General features: G+C 37.9%; 1 protein-coding gene across 1 annotated transcript in view; it reads right to left on the bottom strand.

The window, feature by feature from the left end:
* Positions 1 to 12,236, bottom strand: part of GABBR2 (gamma-aminobutyric acid type B receptor subunit 2) — a 471,821-nt gene that overhangs the window by 41,181 nt on the left and 418,404 nt on the right. The window lies entirely within an intron of this gene.

The raw sequence follows: 12,236 nt of genomic DNA on the forward strand, positions 1-12,236 counted from the left end.
AGCTAAATCAAAGATCATTTACTATGGAAACTACAACAGTAGCTTAGAAGAGAGCATAAATCATAAAAATAGGGGAAAAAAAAGTCCTTTAGAGCCAGGGGTTGCCTATAAAAAAATGCAATACTGCTGGAAGCTTTGTAACCTTCCATTTATTTTGAAAAGGAGATTGTATAATATTGCAGAGTCAAGAGGACTTGGATACTATCAGGACGGTTTGTATGAAGACTCAGAAAAACCTTCAAGAACCACCCCTTGCTCTCCTCACCTTTTTTTTATTTTTTAAACAGGGGAAAGAACATACAGAGCAAAGGGGTACTAACTACGATTCTGTGTGCAATTAGAACATATATTAGGGTCTGGTCAAACTGTTAAACTGTTTGTTAATGATGTACGTTATATAAAAACACAAGGATCTTCTTGTATGTGATTCTAAGAGATCTTGTTTTACTTATATACCACAGAACACTCCTGTTGGCTATTCTGAGACATGTGTACCTGCAGTCTGTCGTGCTTTACATAATATTGAAAGCTATTTTTCCTTTCTACTCTGAAACACTGGATCTGAACTTCAGCCAAACCAAGATCAACCCAGACATAACTTTCTGTACTTGTTTGTCTCAGCGGGCTTTGCAAATTTCCTTTTTGATGAACAACATGAGTAAAATGTGTCATACAGAAGTATAATGACTATTATATAAGAAAAATTAATGTTTTTACTAATGTAGAATGAAATGTAGAACTGTATGTAGAAGGACTTTGGAAGGATCTGAATAATTTCCTAAAGCTTATTCTTGCTACCTCTGATGGTGCATGACTTTTGCCATGGATTTCAGTGGTCACAGCATTAATCTGCATCTCACTTTCTTCCACTGGTATTTTTGTATGTGTGGCACTGCCCCATACCTCATATACTGTAAAAAAATAATGTAACAAATAAGCAGATAGATGGTGGTGGAAAAAACCCAAACAATCTTGTGCTATACACTGCAAAGTCAAAGGATTCACAATTTTCTTTGCAAATCCTTCAGTAGGCAAGACATTAACATTTAAAACCTTTTCCTATCCTGGACTTCTGTAGAAACCCTGAACAGCAAAATAAAGCTCTTTGAAAAAAGATGTCTTAAAATAAAATAAAATAAAACTGAAGGCAGCAATATTAAGTCTCCCAGAGAGACTCCATCCTAATGGTTGTTGATGGCAGGCAAACAACCATTAGCTGAAGAACTGAAATGACTGTAAGCATTAAGTGTCATCCACAACATTTAAGATGTTACAAATGTTTGTCTGGGGATCAGTTGAACTCCCTTATTCTCCATCATCAGTGACACAAGCCCAATGTTAAGTTTTAGGTACACTGAAAGCACTGTTTCACGTCAAAGTTACAACCTGTTATGTTCAACATAATTTCTTTCTATTATGAAGTAAAGTTCACAGGAGAAATCATTCACATAGAGCTCTGAATATGTAACTGATGTGTGAACAGGACTGTACGGTAGAGTAATTTTTCTGAAATTCTAAATTACACCTAAGCCTGCCAACAACTTCATCTCTCATGGTCTGGAATTATGGAAGTTACATAAAATTTAAGGATGTGGTCATCAGACTGTTTTTTTTATTTTTTCCTTCACACTGATGAGTCAGCACAAGAGTCTCTCTTTGTTTCCCCAGTTCCATATCACTCCTGTCATGTATTCCTTCTATTTTGGTTTCATCCTTTTCTGAAACAAGAAAGTGTATAAATAATTTAGTCTTCCACCTGGTGCAACGGACAATGTCATGTGGTTCATTTCACTTGTTCCTGGATTGAAAACTCCAGTCACACTTGGACTGAAGGATTCCACCACTTTTAACCAGCTATAAGTAACTGGAATAGTTCCTTGTTTCTAAGAATATTACTGAAATGAAAACTGCTATTTGATCCTTGGAAGATTATATTTTTATTTTCCCTATGTGGGTATTCTCTAATTTAATTTGCTTCAAAATTGGAAAGCATATGTCCATTCATTACTCAAAAACTCTCTTTAAAGACCCAGGCAGAAAAATGATGAAATGGAAAACATAACTTGTTTTCAAATACTATTAGAGAAAACCCATCATTTCCTTAGTAGGAATTTTGTCAGATTTTGTGAGGCATGATAGTTTAAAATTTATGTTAATTAAATAAAACAGTGTCATGGTTTGAGATAGCCCCAACATCCAATTCCCTAGCTCCATTCCCCCTCCCACATCTCAACCTAATGTGAGATGGGTTTTTCCAGACAAAACACACCAGACTCAAGGTGGGGGAAAGGGAAATATATTACAATGACTGTACAAATAAATATAACATCACATTATACACATGATCACAAACTATTTCTACCATGACATATGTATTTACAATCAGATCTCTTCTCCCCTCCAAATAAAAGTCCAGGAGGGAAAGAAGGACAGATCCCTTCCAGTCTCTGAACAGCAGCATCTTCTAAGGCAGCAGGTATCTCATGCAGCAGCTGATAGCTGGATTTCTGCCAGCATCCACGAGGGAGGTATTCAAGCTCCCCCGGCCCCATCGCCTCACAACCGAGGGGTCTTCCGTGGACTTCGTAACCCCAGACAAGGTCGGTCATATCACGAAGACACAGGGGGGGCTTCGTGACGGTCTGGTATCTCTTGCAGGGCCTCTGTGCCCTGCCTCTCAGGCTGCCACCGTGGCAGCAGTGCGAGGGGGGGAAGCCAAGGTCAACTCCCCCTGCATTCCTCTCGGAGCTCTCTAGCTCCTTTCTACAGTGCATGTCGCACTTCAAGGCTCTTTCAAGTAAGAGTCCATCATCTTCCTCCTTCCAGGAGGTCTCACAGGAGTTTTGGGGATCTGGTATCAGTCTTACCCCCAAGAACTCTGTAGCTCTCAGCTGCTGGCTCTCCTTTCCTCGACTCTCCTTCCAGGAGTCTCCTCTGCGGTGCTGCGTGTTGCTTCTGCTGCTTCTTCAGTTCAGGTTCTTATCTCTGGCTCTCTGCCACTGTTTCTCTGGTCAGCGTTGGCTGCTGCTCTGTGCCCATGGAGAAAACATCTCCCGGCATACTACAGGCACCTAGCCCAGCTTTATGCTGTTCCAGGTCCCTGCAGCCCCCAGCCAGGGGCTGGGAGGGGGCCAGAGGCCCCAAGGGGCTCAGAGCCCCTACCTCGTGGCTCTACAACATGGCCACCTCTCCTACAACAACCCAAAACCACCACTTCTTCTTTTCCGGTCTGGTTGTGGTATGTTTACATTTCTGCAGGAGCGTCCATTGGGCAGAACTTCAAAACTTCCGGGGGTTTCCACCCCTTGGGGTCTACCACTTCTCTTAGCCTCTGGGGAAAACAAGGTTCAAACTACTACAAACAGTGTATTTAGATTTTCTTTGGGAGATAGGGAAATCTCGTGAAGTGCTCTAGTGGGAACAGGGAAAGAGGATAATGATTGCAACATTAGCAAAAATGTACATGGGGCAGCACTTTTTCAAAACAATTTCCAGATCTGCTAGGTAGTGGTATTTTAAACAAAAGTTTACCAAAGTTCTGTGCATGTGGAGTTAAACATTGACAGGTAGCAATAATTTTACAGTGAACTGATTTTGCTGATTACTTATTGCTACTGCAAAATGACATTCCTGTTATACTGTCTTTAATTTGCCATTTTGTTTCTTCACTGATTTTGCATGAATTTACTAATCATAGCAAAAAGCTGGGTTAAAAAAATGATATTTTCTGATGTCAAAAGAATTTTTAAATACTCTACAATTACAGCTGAATGGGACACTTGACTGACCTCTCTAATCATCCACCATTTGTGCACTTTGCTACTGCTTTAGAGAGGATGACAACATAAATGCTACCAGTGATTATATATGTACTGGAAATTTGCCCTTTCCTTTTATAGAAAACAGTCTCAATGCCCTTCAGATGTCATTCTCAAAAGCCTGAAGACCTTCTGCCTTGTGATTAGTCTGAAGCTTTCCTACCTCTTCTGAAACCTAATAAGATTTCTGACACTGACATCAATTTCTGGAGTGCTTTCAGCAGTTGAACATAAATAGTTTAATCTGTTCACTTCATACAAGAGTTGTGTATCATCACCAGTAAAATGCTTGTTTTACATGAGATCAGCTAGGTCTAGAAAGCAACCCAAACCGGTAAACAGATTATCCACAGAAAGTTTACATCCTCTGTGTGTGTGTGTTTAAACTATTATTAGTCAATTCTGTAGGCCTCTGCTCTTCAGTCTGCCTGGAGTGCTGGCAAGTCCTCATCATAACAGGTGAGCGACGGCTTAGATGGGTATTGCCAGAATGAAGAGTGAAGCTTAAAACTACCTGGAACCATCAGGGAAATTTGCAGGAGAGACCCTGTGATGACGGAGACTGCTGAGTGCCTCCTACCTTCCTACATCCCCTCCAAATAGCTGAGCAGCACTGAGACTCTTGTTTCCTTCGCGTATGTATGGATTGCAATACCAAACTACAGGCTTGAGTTAGGTTGTTTTTCAGAGTGTCCTGTGTTAGGGAGGCAGAAAGACAGTGCTTCAAGTGCAAATGCCATTTTAATTGAATGGTTATGTCCATTTCCTTTAAGAATCTGGTTCCACTTGAATAAACAAATGTATTCAATGAATTCCTTGTCTTAAGCTCAGGTGTGGGAAGACAGGGCAAAACAGACTGAGGCACCTGTGCCTTTTGGGCACGATGATGCTATATGATCCATATAGAAACAGCTCTTATCTCTTTTATTTTGTTTTATTTTATTCTATAACTATGATTTCTTAGTGGCTACTATAGTGGCCAAAATCCCCCTGGAAAACGGAGATATTTGTATGATGGCTAATGTATCTTTGACTTTTTGTTCTTTATAGCCATTCCTTTTCTATAGCTCCACAGAGGTCTTAAAAGGGTCTATGTTCCATGGGAAACTTCCTCCAGCAAAAGTCCAGGAAGAACAGAGTGGGCTAGTACACAGTATTCAAAAGTCCTTGACCTTCCTAAAGTACTTCTTCTACACGGTCACTTCTTCAGGTCCCTTGGCCAGTACAGTAGATGATTCTATTTACAGAATTGTGGTGTTGCTTGTGTGACAGAGCTTGCAGGTGGTCAATCTCAGCACGCATGAGAAGAAACTTTGCGATCTCTGGTGTGACACTGTGCCATTTCTGAAGCTGCAGTTTCACCAGTGAGAGAATCAGAACATTAGGCCCCAGACTTTTCCGGAGATGGATGTGGAACATAAGGTAAATAGTTGCAGCTTCTGTTTACTAGGTTTAAAATAAACTGTGCAGTCCCCATAGTACAGGAAAACACAGGATCGTACTCTCCTGTCACACTGTTAACATGGTCTTCATATACCATCCCAGTGTCTGTTTTATCTTCCCTTTAAATGGTTTCAATAGAACCAGCATGAATTAGATAACTCTGGCATTTTTAGTTTGGCACATTTAACAGTCATATGGAGCTCAACTGTGATTCCTTGTCTTAAAATTCAGACTTTGCTAAATTAGAAGATCATCCTTACTTCTTAAATTAACTTTTTTTTTTTTTATTTAAGGATAATTATAGTTGGCTTATTCTATAAGTTCCGTAAAGGTGTTCCACAAACAGATTTAAACAGTTTGAGCATGCAGTGTGAAATTGAGAGCTAGGCTCTTAATTACTGATGAAAAGAGAAAAAGAAGGATCAGATTCTGTTGACTTTCCAATTACTTAATAATTTGAAGGTATTTTTACAGGAAAACAACTGTGATATGAAAAAGAGATTTTCCAGGAAATGGATCCCTTTTGTTTCATATATTTTTTATGTTGTGCAGTCATAGCTTCCACTAATGCAAATTAGGAAGTGCAATACTAAGCTGGGGTAGCTCATTTGGAATATCTTCCAATTAAAAATTTGGTAGACTAAAAACTTGTTTGTCTTTGTTCATATTTAAATTTGGGTTCAAATACATTACGAATTACATTGTATGTTATGCAGCAGCTCAGCCAAGTACAAAACTATTACTGAATTCTTACAGTCCAGTGACCAGTTTAATTTCTCTTCAAGATTAATTGAGGAGTTTGAACTTTTCTGTAACATTCTAATGATTAAGAACTGGGGTATGAAGTGTTTCAGGACAGAAGATCTGAATGCACGTAGATCTGAATGCATACCCCTTACCCTCATGACGTGAACTAAAGGATATCTTTAGGTTGTCCAGGGGGATTACAGGGCATTTTCTGCTTCAGTCATTTTCTTCCCACCCCACCTGAGTCAATGGACTGGATTTTAAGCGTTATCTGGCTGCATAAAAACTTCAACAGCTAAACTCTTCCCACAATTCAAAAGAAATCCTGTTTATATTTTAATTTCTAAAAAAAAAAATAATTCTAAGTGGTATTTTAGTATGGAACAGTAACTCTGTAATGGCTGGCTACCTAGAAATCATGGCACAATGAAATGACATTTGCCAGAATATCAATATATATATATTCTTATTTTTGATCCAGTCATTTTTCTCAATTTGGTTTTCTAAAGAATAAAAAAGATGTACCATGTAAGTCAAGGAGAAAAGAAATAATACACTGGGGGCTTCAAGGATATTGACAATGCTATTTTACATTACTCAGTTTGTTACATATACAGAATTCACGTCTAAACTTCCAAGTGGATGGGAGCAAAGAAAGACAGGAAAAAAACCCCAAAGTGTCAAAGATAACCACTGTAATTCCTACTATCCCAAAACAATAAATTTTGGTAATACAGACACAGTGATATCACTCTGCAATATATTTAAAAGAAACTTACTTTTTAGGTCCCCATCTGTCTTTTGTATAAATAATTCCATAAATCAGTGAGTGTACATACTGTAAATTAACATGATTTAAAGATGATAAAATGCCAGGAGAGCTATTTATAAGCTCTTGTATAGTGAATTTGTCCATACACTTACTTATAGAAAAAATCTTCCATCAGCATTATTTATAACATCACTTCACTTAATGAGTTTTATTTTCCTGTTGTGGTGGTTCATTTTGTTTAGATGAAACTGGTTTTTGAGAGTCAAAAGGTTCCCAGAGATTTCTTGCTATTTTTATTAAGACCATCCCCTAATCCAAGCAGTTTCATTTATTTGCATTAACATAAAATGCAAAGTAGTAGTTTTGACTGAGTAAAGAAACCCCTGTGATCCCTGCGAACAACTGTAGACTAGGAAATGAAAGGGAAAAGGCAAAATTGGCTTGGAGTGTTTCAAACAACTGTGACTGAGTCTTCCCACTCCACTCAGCTATTGCTTCAGTAGAAATTTCACATCATATTATTTCCTCAGAGGATGTTGCCCCAATTGCATATCTAGTGACTGGATAATGAAACGTTTCCATGTATGTGCATGAAGGCAGAGGGACAAGTGTTACAAAGACTTAATAAAGTATTCTCAGCAGTAGAACACGTCCTTTTCTGTGAAGGGAGGGCAAAGGGCTAAGATGTGTAAGAAAAGTAGGTCAGAGGAATGAAGACCTTTTTCACTATCCAGACCCTCTTGCTCTGCACAGATTCTTCCAGAAATGTGCTCTTCTTGGTATCAGCTTCACAAACTGAGTATGAGTATTTTCCCCTCCTTTCCCATGAAGCTGCCCAGAACTGTGCCTCACAAGGCGGACTGGCAGTCGTTTCCAGTTTTTTTTCCTTTCCTAGCTAGATTTCCAGCTATGCTGGAGGCCACGCCAGTCACTCCTTCTGGTGACTGAAGGAATTCAATATCTCCTTGCTTATGGTAATGGAAACAGACAGCTTTCTTGTGGAAGTATGGCAAATGCATAAACAAGAAGAGTGGAGCCAAACCACAGGGGACAGCCATGAGCAAACTGTTTGGGTGGCCCCAGATGGAACCAAGGAAGAGGCTCTTTTTGCAGATAATGGGGCTCTTTTTGCTAGTGGGTAGGTTTTGGGTTGTAAGCAAGGATATGAGTTACCATCCTTTCTGTGGCACTCAGAGAAACGGGATTTAACACCTTTCCTGTAAGTAAGGCAGATTTGCAACCAACAACAAGCAGAATCTATCATCAGTTACATTTTCCTGTAAGAAAAATGCTCAGGTCCTCTATTGTGCCCAGCTATTTGGGTCAAGGAGGAAAACAATCTCACCTCTATGATCATCCTATATTTTCTGGTTAATGCTATAGTTTTTTTGATCTATGGTTTATGAAAATGTTTGTTACTATCCTTATTTGCATTGCAGTGACAACAGCAACAAATGGATGCTGACTTCTTGCAGAAAGTGAAAAATCCATTCCTTAAGAGGATGTAAAAAGATGAGGTGTGGAAGAAGAGAGAAGCATAATGTGGGGTTGTATGACATTTTCACAGCCAAACATCATTGGAGACCACTATCACCCTGTGTAGTCACCGGTAAATTAATAGTTTCTGGGCAGGGGTAAATAAAAAAAGGATTATTTCTTAACATTAAGGAACAGTTTAACTTCCTCAGTTATTCTTTTATATTCTCCAAAATGATAAAATGGTGGTCCACTAACCTACTGGAGGATTTTCTGTTATTTTTATCACTGTCAGGTCTTTCCATTGTTTTCAAAAATTTTGAGTGAAATTTTTAATTTCTAAATGCTAAGACTAACTTAATAAGTATATTCCCATAATTACATCATTATAGTTGTAGCAGAAGCATGTACATCTCCTCCAAAGTCTGTCTAAAATTGGGTAATTCAACTTCTCCTTTACAAAAGCTGCCATCTTAAATCAACTCCCAGTTTCTTGTTGACAGTCAAATGTAAGGTGCATCTCAATATACAGAAGTACATGAAAATATTTGTCTTTCATAATAATTTTGAAGATTTCAGTTTTTTCTCCCACCTTGCAACACTAGTAATGTATCAGATATAAACATTTTTACATACATTTTTCAACCAAACAATGGGTGAATGAATAAATCAATAAAGGTCAAGTCAACAGAAATATTTTGATTACTTCAAAAGATTTAATTTGATTTTGACCTTCTAAAACTGCTCACCTTCTTTGATATAACCTAACTCCATTTTGAGAAGAAAGGTCATGCTGAATTCAAAAGAGATTTTCTTTAGTTAACAAAGGTCAACAAGAACATTTTAGCACTTTTCTACCAAAATAATTTTGCATGAGGAAACTGAGATCACCTTTTTTTTTTTTAACAAGTACATAAATCTTACAACTACACCACATTTTCTGAGAAAAATATCTCAATACTTAAATTAAGGAATATCATCAGCAATAAGATTGCAAATCCACCATCTTGAAAATTACCTCTGAATGTTCACACTTGCTAGTATAACTGATCCTGTATCAGAGCGGTGACACCAATGAACGAACCACACAGCTTTACAACTTTTACTGGCACAATTATGTCAGCAAAGCCTACAGACTGGAGGCCAGGACAGGTGATTAAAGGTACACAAAGTATGCCTTCATCTTTGGTAGAGTCCTGCTTCAGGTATAAAAGATGTAGGCCTCAATAAACTAAAATTACTCTCAGAATCTTAAATCTAAGAATCTCATTAGTCTTTCCCACCTTAAAGAAAGACTCTGAAGTGAGGCTTAGTATTTCATAGTTATATTGACATTACAGTTAAATTATACCATTTTAACTGTTTTATCTTCAGCAAAACACAGTATATAGATTTTTATTGCATTTAACTTCAGTTTGAAATAAAACATCTCTTTTAGAAAAAACATTCAGTGACGATGAACTTATATAGCTCTTGCTGAGCCAATTCTGTTGATTGCAAAAAAAAAGGACCTAATTTTTGTTCTTATGTCTAAAATGAATAAGGTTCCCTTAGTTCTTACTATGTTTTGTCTACTGACTTGAAAGGCTACATAACAAAATTGTGTTCCTCTCTTGGTATTTACAGATTTTGGCCCAATAAACTCTTCATTTAGTCCTTGATCACCCACATGTTTTTTACCATGGACATGTTTTGTCTTTATTAACATGTTTTATTGGTCTTCAATGGATCATTGGACCAGCATGTTTCCTGAAGACCGGAATGGAGCATGCTAAGCCCTGCAGACATATCCAGTATTAATACCATCATAATACCGAAGGTCAGGTTAGATCAATATATATATATGACATCACAGATGCCATAAAATGTCCCAATTTCTCTTTATTCTAAATGGATAGACAAATGTGAAGATAGTTTAAAAACTACAGAAAAGAAAAAAGATAATTTTGAAATCTTATTCACCAAATACTTCTCTTGACTTCATATGAATATTTGGCATGAGTAGAAACCCATAATAGTTCCACTAAGGTATCTTGAAAGTTACATGACCCCAAAACACAAAAAGAATAGCAGTTACAGGGATTTTTGATTTTTCCATTACGCCTTTCTTCTACAAATAGCTATTTCGGTGTCACTATTTCTATTGACGTTATTCAGAGCAAAGTAGGTAGTCATGGGAATTTTTTCTTTCTCTCAGTTCAGTAAAACTTTTATGCAACACTTTTCTTAAATAATTTATCTTCTTTCAGCATCTGTCAGACCAGATTTGATTTAACACAAGTCTACCACACACTTTAAATGTTGCAGGTCCTTTGCTCTGATATACAACAGGAGAATTTTCAGTTTATAAAGCAAGCCAATGTGAAACAAAACCTAGCAACCATAAAATCCATTTTATATTTCCATAGATTTTTGTTAAATTCCAAATCATATAGTTTTTTGTTTTGTTTTTGAAACATATTTGATATATATATGTAGCACAAGCAGATAACTCTGAACATAGTCTGCCTTGCAATTCCTAAATCTTCTTGACAAAAGCAGTACATTTGCTTATTTTTAAAGTTTTTTTTTCAGTGAATTCTTGCATTAGAAGATCTTGACAAGACAAAATGTTTACTTTCAAACTAAAGAATTTATTGGAAATCCTGATCTGTAACGATTCTCTGATGTATTTTTATATTTTTTTTCTATAACTAAATATACAGTGTATATCTATAGCTATACATTTTTCACTTGTCATGAGCACTTGAAGCTGTCCTGGTAGGCAGAAATGATCTTACCTACAAGCATCTTCCTAGTAGAGGTGTATCATACTGTGTCAGGTATCAGCATGTTTCAGGAAACTGTATTGTTCCAGTACTGGTAGTAAAGCTTGTAATCTTTACTGGACCTGAAGAATTTATTGAGATGGTTATTTCTGTGGTAAAGTGCTTCCATCATCCTCTGAATCTATCTATCATTTTTTTTAATGGAGTGTACTTAACAACTTTATCATTCATCCTGTTATTTTTTTAGGGCTGTCCATTGCCTACTGCATCCCTATTGCAGTTTTATTTTAGCAGGTGAGCATGTGTAATTCTCACAGAGCATTTCCAAAGCTGCCATGAAAGCCATCAAAAACTCTTTCTCAGCATAGCCCCTGACAGCTTACATTTACACCCAAGTTTTAATTTCTGAGATCAAGGCATTGAAGAGAAACAGTAAGGGGTTGATGCCTTTGTTCTTGATGCCACTTTTCACTGCTCACTGAGAGACCATCAGACGACAAGATAAGCACAGGGAGACAGGCATTATTACCACGAGGGCAGGAGAAGCAGCACATTTCTGAACAGTGATGGCTGGTGTCAACTTGGGTTTTCTGACTTGGCATTCACCTGCTTTGCAATATCCACCTACAGCCACTAACTAGCCCGTCACACATTCCTGAACAAACCTCTTCTGTTTGAGCTACCTGAGCAATTATAATGCTATCACCATATCCCCCTAAAGGTAGCAGTGTGACAAGACTTTAGGAGAGGTGGGAGGTGTGACTTTCTGGCACTTTGCACAGGGTTGTGTGTGGCAGTGCTATAGGACTCCTTGGAGCAGGACCAGCCTGAGTAGCTGGGTAAGCAGTAGCAGTATGGCCCCAGGAAATCTCAGTTTCACTGATGTGCTCTGAGAAGCTGATGAAAACGCAGAATGTTCTGCTACAGAGCTCTTAGTTGATCTTCCCTGAAGGAAATCCACACTGAGGATCTCTGGAGCAGGTATGGTAAGAGCAAAATGATCCAACTCAGCAAGGTTAGAAGTCTTGGCTCCTCTGGTGGAAGAAGCTTTCCTTACCATTGAGAAACTGAAGCTTGAGCTGGTGTTCACAACTCATCCGAGGCTTGAAAAAGGGTCAGTGGTGACAATTCTCGATCACTTGATTCTCTATACAGCAGAGTAGATTTTTGTTAAATTAATCAGGAAATTAAGTAAGAATCTCACAAATCAAG

Source organism: Pipra filicauda, unplaced genomic scaffold (assembly GCF_003945595.2).
Source record: "Pipra filicauda isolate LSUMZ 115617 unplaced genomic scaffold, ASM394559v2 scaffold56_size3634133_pilon, whole genome shotgun sequence".
In the NCBI taxonomy this organism is placed as follows: Eukaryota; Metazoa; Chordata; class Aves; order Passeriformes; family Pipridae; genus Pipra; species Pipra filicauda.